This window comes from Rhagoletis pomonella, unplaced genomic scaffold (assembly GCF_013731165.1).
Source record: "Rhagoletis pomonella isolate Grant_MI unplaced genomic scaffold, Rhpom_1.0 Rhpom_scaffold_00009, whole genome shotgun sequence".
In the NCBI taxonomy this organism is placed as follows: domain Eukaryota; kingdom Metazoa; phylum Arthropoda; class Insecta; order Diptera; family Tephritidae; genus Rhagoletis; species Rhagoletis pomonella.
In genome coordinates, this window is record NW_023458563.1 from 16,471,147 (window position 1) to 16,491,639 (window position 20,493).

Consider the following 20,493-nt stretch of genomic DNA (forward strand, 5'->3'; position numbering starts at 1 on the left):
ATAGTGTTTATGCTGATACGGTAAACGGAAAGGCAGAGAGTAGCAAAGAGTGTAAAACAACCGTACAACGCTGGTAATACTTATAGGTCACTTAAGGATACTTTGCACTGCACTGCATATAATGTCGGTTTTACGTATAAATCAAAAACCAACACACTTTTACATATGTAATGTTATGCGTTGGGTAAGCGCTTACTCGCAAAGCTCATGTGACGGATTCCTTATGTGACAACTCTCGTGCAATTCCAAGTATGCATAACTGAGCCCATACATTGTTCTGAAGAGCACTATCACATATCGAATCTGCTTAGTGAGTTTTGCATACAAGCGATTAACCGGCGCAGCGCATGACAGGGCATGCCAGCCAGGTCTCATTTCTTTTGATTATTTACCCTTAGTCTCAGAGGCGTAAATATAGGGTGGCATGGCTGGCTAAATACCACGGGCCTTCGATCCGAGGGGACCCCGGCCCAACAGACCGCGAGCTCAGAAATATCTTAACATTTTTAGCAAAACTAAGTACTTAGAAGCTATAATTTTTAAGTACTTAAAATTAATTTAAGTGAGACACAACTAAAGACCATATGAGCATTTCCATAGAATGGTCAACCAGGACCGAGAAATAAAATTAACAATTTGTATGGGAGCTATAAGTTATAGTGGACCGATTTTGATCGTTCCGACAAATTATTAATATATTATAAAAACACACTCGCTTACCAAATTTCAGTCGGATACCTCGAAAACTGAGGGACTAAATTGCGTTCAAACAGACAGACAGATGGACTTGGCTAAATCGACTCGGCTCGACATTTTGATAATTTTGGTAAAAATTTATGTGGGTCTATATCTTCTTCTTCTGGTACTTACAAACATTGGACCAAATTTATAATACCATTTCATGTTCATGAAAGGTATAAAAAATGATGGAAAAATCGTACGTTCTCGACCCGTACGTTCGCGACCGGTACTTAAGCTTATAAATAAAAAACTAATAGAGATATTTTAACGCGCAATTAGTGAGGAGGAAGTACCTTTATTCCACATTAATATAAAATTAACCGCTTTAGAATATTCTGTTCATTTCGCAGTTTCTTGTATTTTTCAATTTGCAGCCAAAAGCGACTTCCCTTATTATTCGTACGTTCGCGACCGCATGTTTGTGGCTAACATATCTATACATATGATAAAATTGTAACAGGCCGATGTCTGTACATTAAAGATCTTTATTAGAGCAACAGAAGCCAAATCCACCATTTTTAGAATTTTTGTCTGTCTGGCTGTATGTTTGCACGCCCGTCACTCGAAAACTAATGCATGGAATTGAATGCAGTTTTCCCCGATGTATTGCTAGAGGTCCGACTTAAGATATAGAAACAAAAAAATTAGAGAGTTGCCACCTGGTTGAAAATTTCAGGTTAAGTAATTTGATAAGAAAAAGTGAATATTGCAATATGGGCGTCAAAAGAAAGAGGTTTAAGAAGCCTTACAGACGGAATTTTTTTTTTTATTGTTGCCACCTGTTTAAAAACTTTAATTCAATTAAATTTATAAGACAAATTGAATATTGTAGTATGGGCATCAAACTGAAGAGGTTTGGGAAATTTTATTGCCAAAAATATTTTTGGAGGAGGGTTGCCACCTGTTTGAAAAATTTTATTGAATTAAATTGATCAAATAAATGAAATCAATGTATATCTATACTTATAATAAAATTGTAACATACCGATGTGCCCAATTAACAATTTTTAGAATTTTTGTCTGTATGTCTGTCTGTATATTTGTGCGCGCTTCACTCAAAAACTAATGCATGGAATCGAATTCAGTTTTCACCGATGTATCGCTAGAAGTCTAACTTTCAATATAGAATGAAAAAATTAGAGAGTTGCCACCTGTTTGAAAATTTCATTTTAAGTAAATTGATACGATAAAGTAAATATTGCAATATGGCTGTCAAAAGAAAGAGGTTTATAAAGGCCTACAGCTGAAAATATTTTTGTGGAAGGTTGCCACCTGTTTGAAAGCTTTTATTTAATTTAATTGATAACATAAATTAAATAATGCAATACTGGCATCAAACTAAAGAGGTCAGGAAATTTTAATTCCGAAAATACTTTTAAGGCATCTGCCACCTGTTTGACAAATTGTATTCATTTAAATTGGTAAAATAAATGAAATATTACAATACGGATATTAAACTAAAGAGGTTTAAGGAGCTTGCTTTCGAAAATACTTTTTAAGCGGGTTGCCACCTATTTAAAAAATGTTATTCAGTTAAATTGCTAAGATAACCTAAATGTTGCCATATGGATATCAAACGAACGTCGATATCTGTACATCATAGATATTAAAAACAAATTAATAGGGGGTTTATCAACAATTGTTAGAATTTTGTTCTGTCTGTCTGTATGTTTGTAAGCGCATCACGCAAAAACTTATTTGTGGAATTAAATCAAGTTTTCACCGATGTACATACTGCTAGAGGTCTAACTGAAAAAATAGAACCCATTATTTTTTTCAGTTTATCATCGATCTTTATTCCTAGGTATTTGAATGTATTAAATTTTTCCAGTGCTTCGTTGTTTATATTTAGAGTTAGCACTGCACTGATCTGAAACTTTCGCTTTGATGTTACCACAAACTTAGTTTTATTGACACTCAATTTCAGTGTGTTCAATAAAAGAAAAATCTAAGCTTTTTGTTGTTTCTGCCAAAAAATTAAGAAATCTGAGACATCACGGTTTTACAATTTCATATAGTTTTCTGTACATTGTATTTCACTACTAAACGGCTGCACCGATTTGGTTCATATTTGTAACATAACCTTGGAAATAAATATTACGACCAAAAATTTACCCGGTATGTGGCGCTGGGGTCGGGATATTCGTAAAATTCTTATACAGGCTAAAAAGTAAAAAACCATTATATCTCTAAAACCAACGCTAGGGAACTGAACTGAACTGAAACTTAGCATGGGAGCATAAATTGCAAATATTCTACTTATGGGGAAAACTGGTTGGCATTGGAAAAGGGTGCGTTGTACGTCCCATACAAATTGAACTTCTCATATAGCTTTTCTCTGGAACCGCTTACGCTAACGTCATGAAATTCGACACAGCTACATATGTTGTCAATACCGCACTTATGGCGAAAACGCGCAAGTATCACCCGATTGGGAACCATTTTCTTCTAGATTTCTAGATCCAACAGAATTATTGTAACTTTGTTTTTATTTTTTGGTAAAAGGTAAAATTTGTGGAAATATTGAAGGTTTTTTTTTTAAATTTAGCACAAAGTTTGAAGCTTTGGTTTTTACGAGATTCGTTATAGACTGACCTGTCTACATACCTATATAAAAAAAATGATAGGCGTTTTCGTTGTTCGGACTAAACTCAAAAACCACTGAATAGAGTTCCGTAAAATTGTCGGAGGTTATACCTTACATATATGGTCTTACTAGCTTATACCCGCGCTTTTATACAAAAATGAAAAATAATTTAATGATGTTAGATTTTATTTCTGTGCCCATTTCGGTATAGCTCGTTATTTTTTAAGCGAGTTAAGGTATTTAGCCCGTTTAAAACTATGAAATTATAAGATCTCGTCTGAGCGCTAGGCATACGAAAGATATCAATCCCTCTAAGTTTACCTTAAAATGGTTCCAGGTATACCACGCGTGAACGTGTAACCTTCTTGCAAATTCCCCGGCGGGTTCTAATATTTCCAACTTAAATTTAGTAACCTGACCTTGATAAAATACCACTTCTCATTACTGTAGCAAATGCCTCAAGAGAGCTTTAGATTATAAGGCCGAACCCGGCTCTCCCTTTTCCATTTAATGAAATTTATTCTGTCAGTACGGCACTTATAAAATAATCTCCATAACAAATTTAAAATACTTATTATGTATTAAGAAGGTTTTAGTATGTATTGGAGGCGACATGCCTCCTTTTTTAATAACTCACATTTTTTCCATTAGCAATTGATACATTTTGTATACACAACTCCATACCAAGTTCCAGTATTCTTCCACAAATACTTCCAGGGATATGTGGCAATAAAAAGTAAATTTGTACTGGAAGTACCACGTAATTTTTTATACACATCTCGGTGCCAAGTTCCAGTCCTCTGCAATAAACACCTCCATAGTTATGCAGCATAGAAAAATCAATTTTCATGGGAGTTGCCACACCAACTTTTCCAATAACTCTCATTTTTCTCCATGAGTATGGTATTAGTTTCACATACATACATACATACATACATATGTATTTCCATACCAAGCTTGAGTGCTTTACCCCAAACATTTGAAGAGATATGCAATATGAAACTTTCAGTCAGTATGGGAGGTGCTACGCCAATTTTCCAAAAACCTCCATTTTTCTCCGTGAATATGAACATGATTTCGCACAGTGTTGGCAAACTGTTAATCTGATTAACGATTAAAAATTAACGATTAAAATGTTAATGGCGCTTGACGATTAAAATTAATTAGTCGTAATCAACTGTACGATTAATGATAACATTTTTTTAATCTTAATCGCTGGCTGCGATTCCGTTTAATTAATTTAAAACATTAATCGTTAATCCAATTAAAAACAAAATCTGATTAATTTCTATAGTTTGTCCGAGTTTGAAACCAAACACCAGTTATAGTAATTATTTTGTGTTTTAAGCTTACAAAAGCTCATAATATAAAAAAATTAAAATTAATACATAAGCTGGGAACTTTTACAAACCTAGTTTGTAAAACGTTTGTTGGTATATATGTATCTTAATGAAAATGCACATCAAATTGCTTAGATTGATGAGGAAACCCGACTTAGCCATACCGGATTAACTTGCTTTGTGTGCACAAGGAAATTCCAGCATAACTTAATTAATCACAAACCTAATTGATCAAATTAAGAGTTAATGATTAAAAATTAATTTTTTAATCGCGGTTACGATTAACTGTTTAGTCAGATTAAAATTAATCATGATTAACTGTAATCAGATTGAATTTAATCGAACTCACTAACTGATTAAAACATCAAGCGATTAATACCGACATTGATTTCACATACATATCACTATAACACAGATATCTCCCACAAATAGTTCCAGAGATATGTATGTAATATGAAAATTCCAATTTGTATGGGAGGGGCCTTGAGTTATCGGACTTACTTTCTGTCTAAGACCATCCTTCCGAAATCCGTAGTAAGTGTACTAAATTTCGTTCTGATCGGAAACCCGGTTAAGGAAGTAGCCTATTTTTAAATCCAGGTCATAAATCATCTTTGAGCAAAATTTCATTTTCGAACAGGTGGAAATTCCTAAAAAAGTAGCCTATTTTCCAGTCTAGGTCATAAGCTATCCGTGTGCAAACTTTCATGCAAATCAGTTCAGTCATTTACGCGTATTAATTTACTTAAACTTTCCTGATACGTGATAACTCTTAAAATAGTAGCCTATTTTCCAACATAGGTCATAAGCTATCTCTGTGCGAAATGTCATGCAAATTTTTTCAGTCGTTTCCGCGTATTAATTTAATTAAAACTTTTTTAACAGGTGGCAACTCTTCCAAAAACTTAACCTATTTTCCACTGTAGGTCATAAGCTATCTGCTTGCAAAATTTCATGCAAATCCGTTCAGACTTTTCCGCATATTAATTTAATTAAACTTTTTTAGCAGGTGGTAACTCTTAAAAAAGTAGCCTATTTTTCAACCTAGATCATAAGCTATCTGTGTGAAAACTTCCATGCAAATCAGTTCACTCATTTCTCCTCGTATTAATTAAACTAAACATTTCTAATAGGTGGCAACTCTTAAAAAAAGTAGCCTACTTTCTAATCTAGGTCATAAGCTATCTGTGTGCAAAATTTCATGCAAATCCGGTTAGTCGTTTCCGCGTATTAACTTAATTAAACTTTTTTAACAGGTGGCAACTCTTCCAAAAAAATAGCCTATTTTCCACTGTAGGTCATAAGCTATCTGCGTGCAAAATTTCATGCAAATCCATTCAGTCGTTTCCGCGTATTAATTTAATTAAACTTTTTTAATAGGTGGCAACTCTTAAGAAAAGTAGCCCATTTCACAATCTAGGTCATAAGCTATCTGTGTGCAAATTTTCATGCAAATCCATTCAGTCGTTCCCGCATATTAAATGAATTAAACTTTTTTAACAGGTGGCAACTCTTAAAGAAAAAGCCTATTAACCAATCTGGCCCATAAGCTATCTTCGTACAAAATTGCATGCAAATCCGTTCAGTTGTTCCGCGTGATGATGTCACAAACATCCAAACATGCAAACTTTCACATTTATAATATTAGTAAGATAAGATTATATGCTACTAGAAAACTCACTGGGTGGTGCTGGAGTAGAGTTATTTAAAAAAGTCGTACTTATTAACCGATTTCGTTAAAATTTTAAATGTGAGCTATGTACATGTATGATGAAAAATTCTTTTGACCCTCTGAGTGGCACTGGAGTCGAGGTTGAAATTCATAATACGTATTCTTTTTATGCTAAGCAATGGTTTTGCAGAAAATGGACCCAATGTATAGAAACCCCATGTGGTTGGTCTGCTTTGGCCCTATGTTTAAGTTATACGAATTTAGTTTCAGATTGCTAAATGAAGGGTGGGGTTAAGTATGCATAGAAAGACTGCTAAATTGTGTAAGCGCACCTTTGTCTGACGCCATCATGCACCCTTAATGCGTCTACAGTGAAACCCGCTTAAGTACCCACCCGCTTAAGTACCTAACCCGCTTAAATAACCAACAGTTTTGGGCACTGGGAATATTTTAATGTAATCTGAAGAAAAGCCCTCTCTTAAGTACTTCCCTGCTTATTTACCCAACCCGCCTAAGTACCTAAATTTTTCGTACCCCATTTACCATTTTACTCATAATTTTCCCCTTTTAAGTGCTCTTTTAAAATTTCTTAAAATATTTTCATATTTCGAAATTCAGTGGCAGCGCTACACAACCGACATTAATTGCCACCGTCAGTGTGAATTTGGTGAATTTTCAGTGTTCTACAAAATTTTAAGCTTAGGTTTATATGGTATGTGGTAGGGATTGAACTGTATTTTAATTGAAAAATCTTAAAAATTAATAACCACAACCAAACAGTATCATTTTCAATTTGGTCCAAACTGTATGTACATATGTATAAATAAATATGTATAATGACTTTTTAAATAATTGAATTATTGTTAAAATTATATAACACTAGCAGACCCGGCGAACTTCGTTCCGCCAAAATTTTTATATATTTTATTGAAACTTTTTGGTCCAACATTTTCACCAACAATTCACGTTTACGATTTTCATTGACTCATTTGTCTGCTAAGATTAAGGTTTGGTGGTCATTTGCCGCTTTAAATAACCTAAGGAAAGTGTTATATCCGTTCTTGAAATTCTCCAGTTGTGCGGCATTTCATAGCACGGTTATTCGCAAAGCGAAATAATTTTTTTCCTCTTCACGCCCTGGCGGCAACAATGACCCGGTTCTATAGTGAATGTCCTAGAAGCTTTACAGTATAGTAGGTGGCAATTTCAAAATGGGTGCGAATCATTGTTCTACAGAAATGCAATATACTTATACTTATTTCAGACGAAATACCTTAAAAGTTTGAATGCATAATAATATTGGAAAATCACATCCATTGGGCCAATAGCAACGCAGGAGCGTTCGATATATCCAATGGTGCAACAGGTCGATTTAATCTGACCTTCACGGCCCCTTTTCTCACTTGGCTATTTTTGGTAATAGCTCGACTTCAGCACCACTTGGCAGCACGTTTTTGCAATAGTATTGCATACATATTTAAAACATTAGCCAAATCGGATCATAAATAAGATTTTTAGTAATAACTCAACTACAGCGCCAACTGTCGGATTAAATTGTGAAACTAAACCATCCAGAGACCCACTCAAATACACAAAAAGTTTCGTTAAAATCCGTACAACCATTTAGGAGGATTTCACTCACAAACACACCTACAGAAGAATAAAAAAAATGCATTCAAAGATAGCTAAAGGTCGGTAGGTTTGTAGGCCTCACACCCCTTTTCAAATAGCCCAAATTTTCTCCATGAGTATGGGCAGAACTCTACCATGAACACTTCCAAAGATAGGCAGTATGAAAAATTCGGTTTGTATGGAAGATGCCATGCCCCCTTTTCCAATAGTTCCAATTTATCTCCAAGAGTATGCGATATATTTCGTACATCTCCATAAAAAACTCTAGAACTCTACCAAAAAATTTCCAGAGATAAGCAGTGTGAAAAATTCGGTTTGTATGGGAGATGTCACACCCCTTTTTACAATAGCTAAAATTTTTCTCCAAGGGTATGCGATTGATTTCGTATATCTCCATACCAATTTCGAAAACTCTACCATGCACACTTTCAGAGATATGTAGCATGAGAAATTCAGTTTGTGTGGGAAGTGCCACGCCCCCTTTACATATAGATTTTTTTCAGCCTAAAACCATCCTTGGGACACGTGCGGCAGGTACCAGTTTCAAAAAAATCGGTTCAGCCGCTCTCGAGCCTTGCGAAAACTAACAAACGGCTTTCTAAATATATATTAGTTGAGATATAACTATTATATATTATAATTATATTTTGACAGTATCCGTTGTTTCTGATTGGCGCAAAAAAAATGTTGCCTAGTGACGAATTCGCCCCTTGATATGGTCGTTACTTAAAACTATTTATATTCGAAATTGCTTGAAAATTGGAAAACAGGAATCTATAAGCCTATCCAGGCAAAAAGCTACCTACGTACCGAATTTTAAGCAAATCGGACCATAAATACGATTTCTTCGAACAGATCGGTCCCAGGTCCACTTCTCGGACAAAATGGATCATATATGCTAATACATGCTAAAAAGCTACCAACGTACCGAATTTTAAGCAAATCGGACCGTAAATACGATTTTTTCGAATAGATCAGTCCCTGGTCCACTTCTCTGAAAAAATTGACCATATATCCTAATATATGCTAAAAAACTACTTACGTACCGAATTTTAAGCAATTCGGACCATAAATACGATTTTTTGGAATAGATCGGTCCCTGGTCCACTTCTCGGAAAAAATTTATCACATATGCTAATACATGCTAAAAAGCTACCCGCGCACCGAATTTTAAGCAAATTTGTATGCAAAATTACATGAAAATCGGACTAGCCGTTCGCGAGATTACCTGTTACAAAAAACAGGGACTTCTCTTTATATAATTAGTATAGATTGCTTTATCTACTTTTTTTAATAAAGTTTTTCTTTATGTGTTTATATGTTTAAATAATGCTACGATCTTGGATTTAAAGTACGTATACTTCATTAAATGTCGCTGTTTTATTCAAGGATTTATTTATGTAAGTTAACAAGAAGATGTAACTTCATCACTAATTGTGTTCGCTTAAGTACCCGCATTGAGGTACTTAAGCGGGTTTTTTAAATACCCAACCCGCCTAAGTACCTCAAAAAGCTGAAATTTTTCGTGAGGTACGTAAGCGGGTTTTACTGTAGCTAGAAATGAGTTCATAAATATTACCACGAATTGTAAAAGTGGCGAACTAATAAATCAATTGCTTCATTTGAATGATATTCAAGAGATCACACGACTCATTTAGCTAAATACAGGAAAACTTTTCATCTTGGTACAGTGAGGATTCTTGGCCTTCTACAACAGAAAATGCACATCTGGGCTCTTGAGTTTCCTTTAAGGACTTTTATTGGTTTACGCATCGGACCAATGTTGTAGTTGCAAGATCATAGAAAAATAACAAGCATGCTTGGCATCGATCTCACAGGTGGAAATAAGACCATCGGTAAAGCTCATGACATCGAAAGGCATAAGTAATCCATATCGATAGCTGAGTGGAAGATCGACCTATCTCGTCAGTCAGTTCGAAAACACCCTATCTCAGAAACGACGCCCTACTTCAGAATTTTATTGAAAAACACCCTATCTCAGATTTTGGTTGAAGAACGCCCTATCCCAGAATTTCAGCTACCGATTCGAAAACGCCCTATCTCAGTACATTTTCAATGCACTTTCGTTTGAGATAGGACGTTTTTGACCTGAATTCTGAAATAGGGTGTTTTTGAACTGCTGCCGAGATAGGTTGATCTTCCACTCAGCCATCGATATGATATCACAGCGTTACTATTCTAGGCCTATGTGTGTGGAGGATACTGCGCTTTAGTGGTTTCAACTTAAGTTCATCTTTAACTATTCATCACCAGTTACATTGGAGAATGCTGTCAAGACAGTGAAGATATACGTATTAGTTGTCAAAAACGCTGATCATTGTCTCCGTGACGTAGGCGTCCTTACAATAGTTATGACAATTCATTTTGAACAAAATGTCGGACATGAACGTTGTATTATAATACGCATTTCGCGCGAGCTATTTAAGCTAAAAACTAAAAGATAATAAAGAAGAGACAAAGTTACAAACACATCAGCGCCTCTAGTGTTATTTTAGATCTTTTGTTATGAACTTCTCTTCTTTCTTGCAAAACACGTCAAAATTATTGTCTGCATACGTCAAATCATTGTATGATTTAGGGCCAATTGTTTAATGTCCAGTTATCGCTACTTCGCGGTTTAACATCATTATCGATGTTTTCATCATCATGCGTACAACATGTGATCGATGAGGCAGTCGTTGTATTTAACCGGAGCTTCTACCTCCGATTAGTGCTAATCAGACATTGAACAACCGGCCCTTACTGTCTTGAAAATAATTAAGACAGTGACTGGGACAATTGGAAAAGTATGCATGTATTACGGCGCGTTTACATTGGACAATGCTGTTAAGACAATGAAGATACGTATTAGTTGTCAAAATTGTTCCAATGGAAAAGTATGCATTATTAGTGAAAAAGTGTGCATGTACTGCTATTGTCATGATAGTATTGTCCGGTGTAAACCCTAAGTTACCCTGCAAAAAATGGGACTAATCCGGGATGACTCCGGGAGCAATCGCAAAGGAGCATGCGACTAATACCACTTTTGATCTCTTTATATGGAATGAACTGATCGCTTTTGTTCGAGCATGTCCTATGAAGAGACTAATTGTTCACCTTTATACCCGAAAGGGTATAAAAAGCGACTAGTCACTTTTAAAAAATAAAAATAAAAATTTGCGCCAGCTGAGATTCGAACCGGGTTGCTCAGTTTTGATAGGCGAATACTCTCTCCGTGTGCCAACGCCGCACATGAGATTTCATTGACTAAGTGCGTACATATCATTAAATCGTTAATAGTACCCGTTAGAGATGAGTTGTGTCTCCAATTATACCCATTAGGGATGAGTCGAGACTAATTGACCTCCATTAGTACCCGTATGAGACTAGTTGCGACTAATTAATGCCCAATTGTACCCGATTGAGAGTAATCTCGGAATACTCTCTTTAGAGATTAGTCGCACAATTTTTTGCCATGTAGTGAAAAAGTGTGCATGTATTGCTATTGTCATGACAGTATTTTCCGGTGTAAACCCTAAGTTAGATCATTTTCAGGGTGAATCAAAAACCGAGTTCTAAAATGAACAAAAAATTCGGTTTTCAGAACACCAAAATTAAATTCACTCGGTTTTAGTTTCACTCGGATTCCAGAACCTGCCTGAATTTTTACTATGGGAGTACAAACATATGTATGTTTAAAACTCTAAAGCCATTTTTCTCGAGTTTTTGGCTTTCTGAGTTATGACAGTATTGGATTAAATGAATGTTTATTGGGTAATTTTTAAACATTTTTCAATGTGATTGAAAGAACGAAATTTTTATGTAATTTAAAACAAAATTATTTAAACAAGTAAGAAAGTCTAAGTTCGGGCGGAGCCGAACATTAAATACCCGGCGCACAGTGCCGCTTAAGTGGGCAAAAGTCAAAAAATTCGTTGTCTTCAATGTGAACGTGTTTGGTATTTTTGTAAAGGTAATTTATCCACTAATCAGAATTAAACACAAATTTTGCTATAAAATGAATTATGTGCCGCCAGGAAGCCACTGAAGTCGACAAATTTTATACTAAGAATATTAATAAGAGCATAGCCATGCGTCAGCTCTTCACGGAAACAAATATCAAAAATACATTCTTTGAAATAAAAGGTTGGTTTGACGTTTTTTACCTCCACATAGATACTAGAGAGCTACAAGATTAAAAATTTTGGAACAAAATTAAGCACAGGGTGTCCCAACGGTATTCCAGAAAAACAATTTTTTGTATTCAAAATTTCAAAAAATGGTAAGTTTATTATTATGTGTCAGATTAAAAAGCTGGATCTGTTGACAATAGAGGCCTATTTTTTTAAAGAGTTTCGACCTGTTAAAAAATTCAATTCAAATTTTTTAATAAGTTAACTGAATTATTAACAGATGGATATCAATAGAAATGTGTATGAAAAGGGTTTATTTCTTAACTACATGTAGAGGGTTGCCACCTGCTAGAAAATCAAATTCCATTGGAATAAAAAGAATTAGGCTATTGAATGAGATAGGTATTATCATATGAGAGTCAGACGAAAGAGGTTTAAGAAGGTTTTAGCTTGCAAATACTACAAAGGGGGTTGACACCTGTTTTAAAATCAAATTCAGTTAAACTAAAATAATTATTGTGTCAAACCAAAGGTTTACGACATCGTATTTGTTATTTTATTACAAATACATACATAGTCAAACAGTGATTTGTTCTGATTACATTCCTTTTAAATTACTGGTCTCTTAAATTAACTAACGAATGTTTTTGCTCTTCTCTTATTTTCTGCTTAATATGTCCAATTTTTTCTTTTGTCTGATATCCATACTGATATACATATTTCAGTTACCTTATTCCCTTAATTAAAGTGAATTTGGTTTTTTAAACAAGTGGCAACCCTTTTTCTTGCTTTTTAAAAAGTAAAGCAATTTCAAAATCATTTCAATTGATACCCATATTGTAATATCTAGTTCAATTAACTTATTAAATAATGTTAACGAAATTAGTAACAGGTGGAAACCCATTTCAAAAAATAAAATAATTATATTTTTGCCCCGATTTCATATGGAAGGGAAGCACTTTGCGGCGAAAGTATTAAATAAATGTTTTTTACCTTTCCGAAAATTACCGTTACATGGTACGCAGGGGTGGTTTTACCCCTAATTTAAACATCTTCGATAGAACGTTCAGTTAGATATAATGGGCGATATCACGCCCATTTTCAAAAATTCCAAGTAATGTTACTTCTTTTCAAGAGATTGTTGTTAGTATCAATTTTGTGTAAATTATCGTCCTTAAATTTCGAAATATAGAAGTTTCAAGCATTTCTGAAATTTACCGTTATATGAAAAGTGGCCGTAATTTTAGTCCGATTTCAATAATTTTCAATTGCTTGCTTTCGTGTGGCAAGCACAATAACCATACCGAGTTTGGTACAAATTGGTAGAACGATTGCCGAGATACATATATGTGATCATAAGTAGGCGGTGCCACTCCCATTTTGCAAAATTTTATCATAAACGTACTTCTTGGTAGAAAATTATTGCAAGAATAAATTTTGAATAAATTAGCTTTAGTATTTACTGATTTATCGAAGATTTCATATTTCTCTAAATTACCGTCATATAGGATGTGGGCGAGGTTATTGTCCGATTTTAAAAATTTTCAGCTCTTTGCTATGTTGTACCAAGGCCGCTAACCGTGCCAATTGGAGGAGCGGTTACCAAGATATACACATATAATCATAAGTGGGTGTGGCTACGCCTATTTTCAAAAAATTTATAGTATTCCGATTTTCCGTTTAAAAATTATTTTAAATATCAATATTGAGTAAATAATCTTCAGTAGTTACTAAAATATTGCACTTTTCGTATTTCTGAAAACTTCCGTTATATGGGGGGTAGGCGTGGTTATTCTCCGATTTTTCCCATTTTCCATACCATCCGTCCTACGCCCGAAATAAGTACACATACCAAGTTTCGTTAAGACAGTCACCGTTTGGTCGATTTCTCTTTTCATTCTGATCATTTATGTATACATTTGTCTATATCTATCTCGATTCGTTTTGCCTGTTACAAACAACCGATATGTGAAAAAAGTTATAATACCCTTGTGCACAAGTGCGCTCGGGTATAAATTTTTTTTTAACACAGCGATACCTTTTTGTATTCGCGTTACTTACTCAGTACTTGTGAAAAGTATCGAGTTCTCGATACTACTCAGTACTCATGAAAAGTATCGCTATTCTGTACTCGATCTATCACAAAGTGTCACACGGCAAAAATCGATTAGTTTGATAGCACTTGCATCAGAAATAAAAATGTCTGGTGCAGCACGAGCAGGTTAAAATATGTATTCGAAATCGATTTTCGCTCTTTCAATTGCAGTCACATTTTTCCACTTTTATTTCTGGGAGGGACTTCCGTTATGTGACAGAAAGTTCTTTCTGACTATTATTAAAATATTATAATTTGTAATATCTTTCTTTACAACTTTTCGGCAAATTACTCGGCCAATTTTCGCCGGAACCGAACCGAATCCGAACTTCATGGCCGAACTGTTCGGTAACCGAGCCTGAACCCGAACGCTCGGTCGGACACTGAAGCGAATTTTAAAGTTAGTAGGTATATTGTTTTTGGCACCCGCTGTGGTGTAGTGGTAAACAGTGCGCGCTTCCACTCCGCAGGGCCTGAGTTCAAGCCCTGGTCAAAGCAAAATCGCAAAAAATATAGAAATAAAATAATGGAAGAAAAATATTTTTTTAAAACAAGCTTTTATTTAACATGTACAACACCGTTCGACAGTCAATTTTACACACGAAAAACTCAATATATTCAGAAAACTGGGGGCCAAATATAGTAAAACTGCGTCTTTAGTTTTTATCTCTGACGCCAGGATTTTTTTTTTAAAGGACTTTAAAATTTCTAGAACATGACTGAATAAAAAAATTATTTAAAAGATGCGGTGCATTGTAGAATAACAATATGGGTATCAATTAAAAGGAAAATTCGGTAGACTAGAAAAAAAATTAATTTTTGGGTGCACCAGGACGAATAAGTATTGAAAATGTTCTTTTATTGAATATCCTTGGAAATTTCCAATATTACTTTTTGAGATATATGTCAATGACTAATATGTTAACTACCACATCCTCGAATTTGGTCCTTCTAACTTTATTAGGTTTACATAAAAAAAATTTACACTTCTCTTTATAAGATATTAATAGTTACAAAATGCATAAATGAAGATACTGGAATCATTATTATGGAACCATGTATGCGCTCTTAAAGAACAAGATGACCGTATGATATATCTACGGTTTAAATACTTTAATTGGGGGCAAGAGTTTATATAGAGGGAAACAAGTTTTTAATTATATTTTTTTTTGCGTATATAAAACGAAATTTTTGGGTTTAAGAAAGTATAAGTTTTCTGATAGCCTTTATAACGATACCAATTTTTTAAAAATCGGCTGGTAATTTTTTTGTTTAAAATATTTTTCGTGATAAAAAAAGATATTTTTTGCTTTCAAGTGTTTTTTCTCAAATTTTTATACACGAAGTATACAAATATGCACAGCGGAAGAAAGGAGGTTCAATCACCTTTACAACGATGCCGAATTCTAAAAAATCGGTTAGTAATTTCTTTGTTAATTCATTTTTTTTTTATAGAAAAAGGTATTTTTTCCTTTTAAGTGTTTTTTCTCAAATTTTTATATCTTATATATAAAAATAAGTGCACGTTTTTGGTGTGACCTCATAACTTGAGAACGGCTTCCCCGAATGCAACCAAATTTATGTGGAATATTCGATCTATCATGCAGATGGTTTATGCGAAATTTGCTCGAATTCGGAAAAGGTCGCGTGGCACCACCCATACTAACTAAAATATAAAAATAAGAGAACGTTTTTGGTGTGACCATGCAACTTGAGAACGGCTCCACCGAATTCAACCAAATTTATGCGGCATATTCGGGCTATCATGCAGATGGTTTACGTGAAGTTTGGCGTGGCGCCTCTATTTTATATATAAAAATTAGTGAGTTAGCTTATAACTTGAGAACGGCTTCACCGAATTCAACGAAATTTATATAGCTTATTCGGGCCATCATGCAGATATTTTATGTGGAGTTTGTGTATAGAAATATGTACACGTTTTTGGTGTGAGCTTATAACTTGAGAACGGCTTCACCGAATTCAACCAAATTTTTACGGCATATTCAGGCTATCATGCAGATAGTTTATGTGAAGTTTGCCCGAATTCGTAAAGGGAGGTGTGGCACCTCCCATACTAACTAAAATTTGTATGTTGTATATCTCTTGAAATATTTGTACATAGTAGATTACTGGAAATTGGTATAGAGACATATGAAATAATTCCATACTCATGGAGAAAAATGTGCGGTATTGGGAAAGGGGGGCGTGGCACCTTCCATCTTAAATAAAAAAATAAGTGCACGAATTCTACCAAATTTAAACGGTATATTCGGACTATCATGCAGATGGGTTATGTGAAGTGGGCCCGATGTCGGTCCAGCGGTTCATGATATATGACAGTTTATGTCTGTCACATGAACCACGTATATGGTACAACAGCACATACATGAAAAATCGAAAACATAGTGAAAAATTGTTGCTATAATGTACTGTGTTTATTTTTTCTTCGGATAAATTAAGTCAAGTATAAACATGGCTGCAAGTTTTTCAATAGGGATTTTGTAGAGCCAATGGAATGAAAGTCACCACAACACAACATATCTGTCATTTCATCGTATTATCGAAAAGGTGGTGTTCATTAATATTCGGTCTTTCTATTTTGGACTTTGGAGAATCAACACGTGTGTTTAATATAGTTCTTAATTCATATTTCATTTTTTTTTTCGTCAATTTCAATATTTTTGCACAAATTTGTTGCAGCGTTTCGTACGAAAAGTGTGAGTACACTGGAAATTTTCCATGCAGGTATTTCGCCTCATTGATTTATAGTGAACAAAACCATTGTGGAAAATTGTGGCTGTTTTGTGTTCTTTGGCTTCGAATGAAGTTTTTTCAAGTGCTCTTTTACTGTCGATTGTGAATTTCATTTGATTATTTAAAAAAAGTGCGTTTACCATACGATTTATCGAATTCGTTCCTCTGCATTGAGTTTTTCGTTCGCTTTGAATAAAATGCCACGATTCCGTCGTTCAAATACAGGCCGACGTACACGTCTTGCGAACATGATGCTATCGCAAAGAAGATCGCAAAATGTTGAGGAGCACTCCCAACAAAAGGAAGTACGGCGTGCAGGATTTTTCATTAATTTTTCAATATTTGGTGTAGAGAAGCACACCGGGGTACCGCTAGTACGAAGTATACAAATACGCATGTCAGAAGAAAGAAGATTTGATTGCGTGAACAACGATGTAAATTTTTTAAAAGTCGCTTAGTAATTTGTTTGTTTAAATTTTTTTTATAAAAAGAAAGTATTTTTTCCTTTAAATGTTTTTTTCTCAAATTTTTACATACAAAGTATACAAATATGCATATCAGAAGAGAAGAAGGGGGTCTAATCACTTTTAAACGATACCTTCTAATTAAAAATCAGTTCAATATTGTTTAAAATATAAAATTTTTAATTTTTCGAAGACCAGACATTTGCCCCCTTATAGCACCTGTAATATAAGTTTGCAAAAAAAAAAAACTATAAACCATTTAAATAAGAGCAAAGGCGGTCTCCGACTGTATATTTAGTTTTTTAGTTATTTACATATAATAATAAAAAATAATTTTTTACCAAAGATCCTATTTCGAACTTCGAAGGCCCATATCTCGATTTCGGAGGCTAACTTCGAAAAACGGAGAAATTTAGTTTTTACCTATGACTGAATCTCTTAAAAAAAATTGGTTTGGTCCAATACTAGCGGAGTGCTGTACAGAGTAATGATTCAAGTATCTTCATTTACCCTGCAGGGAAGCCGCCAAAAAGGAACTAGTCCGATAGGATGTAGATCCCCACCAGTCCAAAATCGGCGAAAAGTTGTACTTTTAAAAAACTAATTTTTTCAGTTCTTTTCACTAGAAATCTATATCTAAAGTGACGAATTTAGAAACGGTTCAGAACTATAGAAAAAGGGATGCAGAACGAACTAGATCTTATTTGTCGAATTTAGAACTAGTACGGAACTGTCGAATAAGGGATGCAGCGGGGGGCTTGTTTACTTTACATAGATATGTGTTCGGCGGGTTTTTCGTTCAAATACGCTTCTATTCTGCGCTTCGCAGATGCTTTTTCATAGCCTGGTAATACAAAACAAAAATTTATGTTAACATTTCAACATCTTGGGACCGTATCGAATCTAAGAATTAACAGCGAGCACCTCTGCAAACTCAGCTGCAGTTAAGGGAAGTAAACGTACATTTCTTACAATCATTCAAACTAATTTAATTTCAAATTGAAAACACATTTCTTCCAAAATAACTTAAATCGCACACACGGAATAACCAAAAAGATTGAAAAATCATGATACTTTTTTCTTTAGTCTGTCGATTTTAGAACTTGTCCGGAACTATAGGATTTAGGACTAGTTCGGAACTATAGAAAAAGGGATGTAGCGCCTTGTTAAATTCGCCAGTTGCTTGCATGCAAAAGAGATTTACCGGGAACCAGTACTGGGCCTAAATGCACTATAAGCGCACCAGTTCAGAACTAGAGATTTTCCCCACAGGGTATGTATATTGTAACTATCAATACCTTATAAAGAGAAGTGTAAATTTTTTTTATCTAAAACTAATAAAGTTGGAAGGATGAAATTCGAGAATGTGGTAGTTTACATATTAGTCCCTGACATATATTTTTTCCAAAAATAAATAATGGAAATCTCCAAGGATATTCAAGGATAAAGTTTTAAAAGGACATTTTCAACATTTATTCGTCCTGGTGCAACAAACATTAATTTTTTTTTAAATTCTACAGAACTTTTCCTTTTAACTGATACCCATATTGTTGCTCCACAATTCACCAAATCTTTTAAATAATTTTTTTATTCAACCATATCCTGGAAATTTCAAAGTCCTTTAAAAAAATCCTGACGTTAGAGAGCAAAATTAAAAACGCTGTTATACTATATTTGGCTCCTTGTTTTGGGAATATATTGATTTTTTCATGTGTTTTCAAAATTTTTGGGTTTTGTCGCACGGTGCAATCAAAAGAATAAATAAAAGTAGTTTAACAAAAGATTTTTTAGCAAGAAAATTTTGTAAAAATATCACTAAAATTAATAAAAAAAATAAGTTAAGTCTTCGTTAAAGTTACTAAAAGCCAAACAGTGAAAGGAGTTACTCAAACTCTAATGAAAATTACTAACAATTTGCACAGATTTACTTCGTTTTTAAAGAAGTTTGTCGCGCGAAAAGCGAGTCCCCATTAACATATTTGCATACATACATATGTATACTAGAGCTCTTGTTCAAAATCGACTATCCGGCTATTCGATTAGTTGAATAGTCGATTAGCATTTTTTTTTGGAAGTTGATAGTCGAGCTACAAGTATTCGATTAACCGTCTGAAATCAACTAACCGTTCATTTTCGACTAACCGCTCGCCACCTAGTAGTCTGAAAATCGACTAACCGAAATCAAGGCACATTAAACAGGTAGTATCAGTAGAGCAAAAACAACATTTGCGTGTATTTTGTTGTTGCTTCTGGTATCGAAAGTGTCAACAACTGTTCTGAATTTTTTCTTCTAAATCAAAGCGTGCCATGTGAAATACAAAAAATTATAAAAAATAAAAAATTGAAATTGGAAAATATAAAAATTGATGCAACTTTCTTTCCTAGTAAATTTGTTTGCTTCTCGAAGCATTGATCCATCCTTTGCAAGGCCCAGTAATCAGCGGTCGTGCTGCCGAGTTGGGCGAACGTTCCAAGAGCTGCTATTCAATCGCTTGTTTTGTATGGAAAAAGGTTTCACAAGCAAATGGATTTTAGCAACTTATAATTTTCGTGAGAAAAAATTAAAAATATTTGACATTTTCGAGACCAAATAATTAGAAAATAAATCAAATCAGCTGCTCTACTGATACTACCTGTTCAATGTACCTTGAACGGAAATAATTTGAATAGTGACAATTGTTCACAAAAAAATTTTTCATCTTAAAACAAATTAAAATTTTGCCTTTAAAATGAGTTCACGCAAGCGCAGTTGGGAGTGGAATTTTTTTGACAGATCGGAAAATGTTAAGGAAGCTAAGTGCCTGATATGTGGACAAGAAATGGCGTTTAACAATTCAACGTCATCGTTAGCGACTCATTTAAAAGCAATACATAAGAAAGAGCCGGAAAGGTAAGTTGCATATAAATGGTATACAAACCGTACACTTGCATACATTATTATTTGCCAGAACATCTCTGGAAATTAACAACGAACCCCTTGATTCAACCATGGAAAAGGTCGTCAATCGGAAGAGAAAAATTTAAGATGGTCAGTCCATCTCCAATGAGCGTCAAGAAAATATTTCTCGAGCAATT

The 20,493-nt window shown here is 34.3% G+C and overlaps 1 protein-coding gene across 2 annotated transcripts in view; it reads right to left on the minus strand.

Annotated features, from left to right (window-relative positions):
- The window catches only part of LOC118745600 (43 kDa receptor-associated protein of the synapse homolog), a 226,148-nt gene that overhangs the window by 43,370 nt on the left and 162,285 nt on the right, over positions 1 to 20,493 (minus strand). The gene's annotated exons all lie outside the window — the stretch shown is intronic.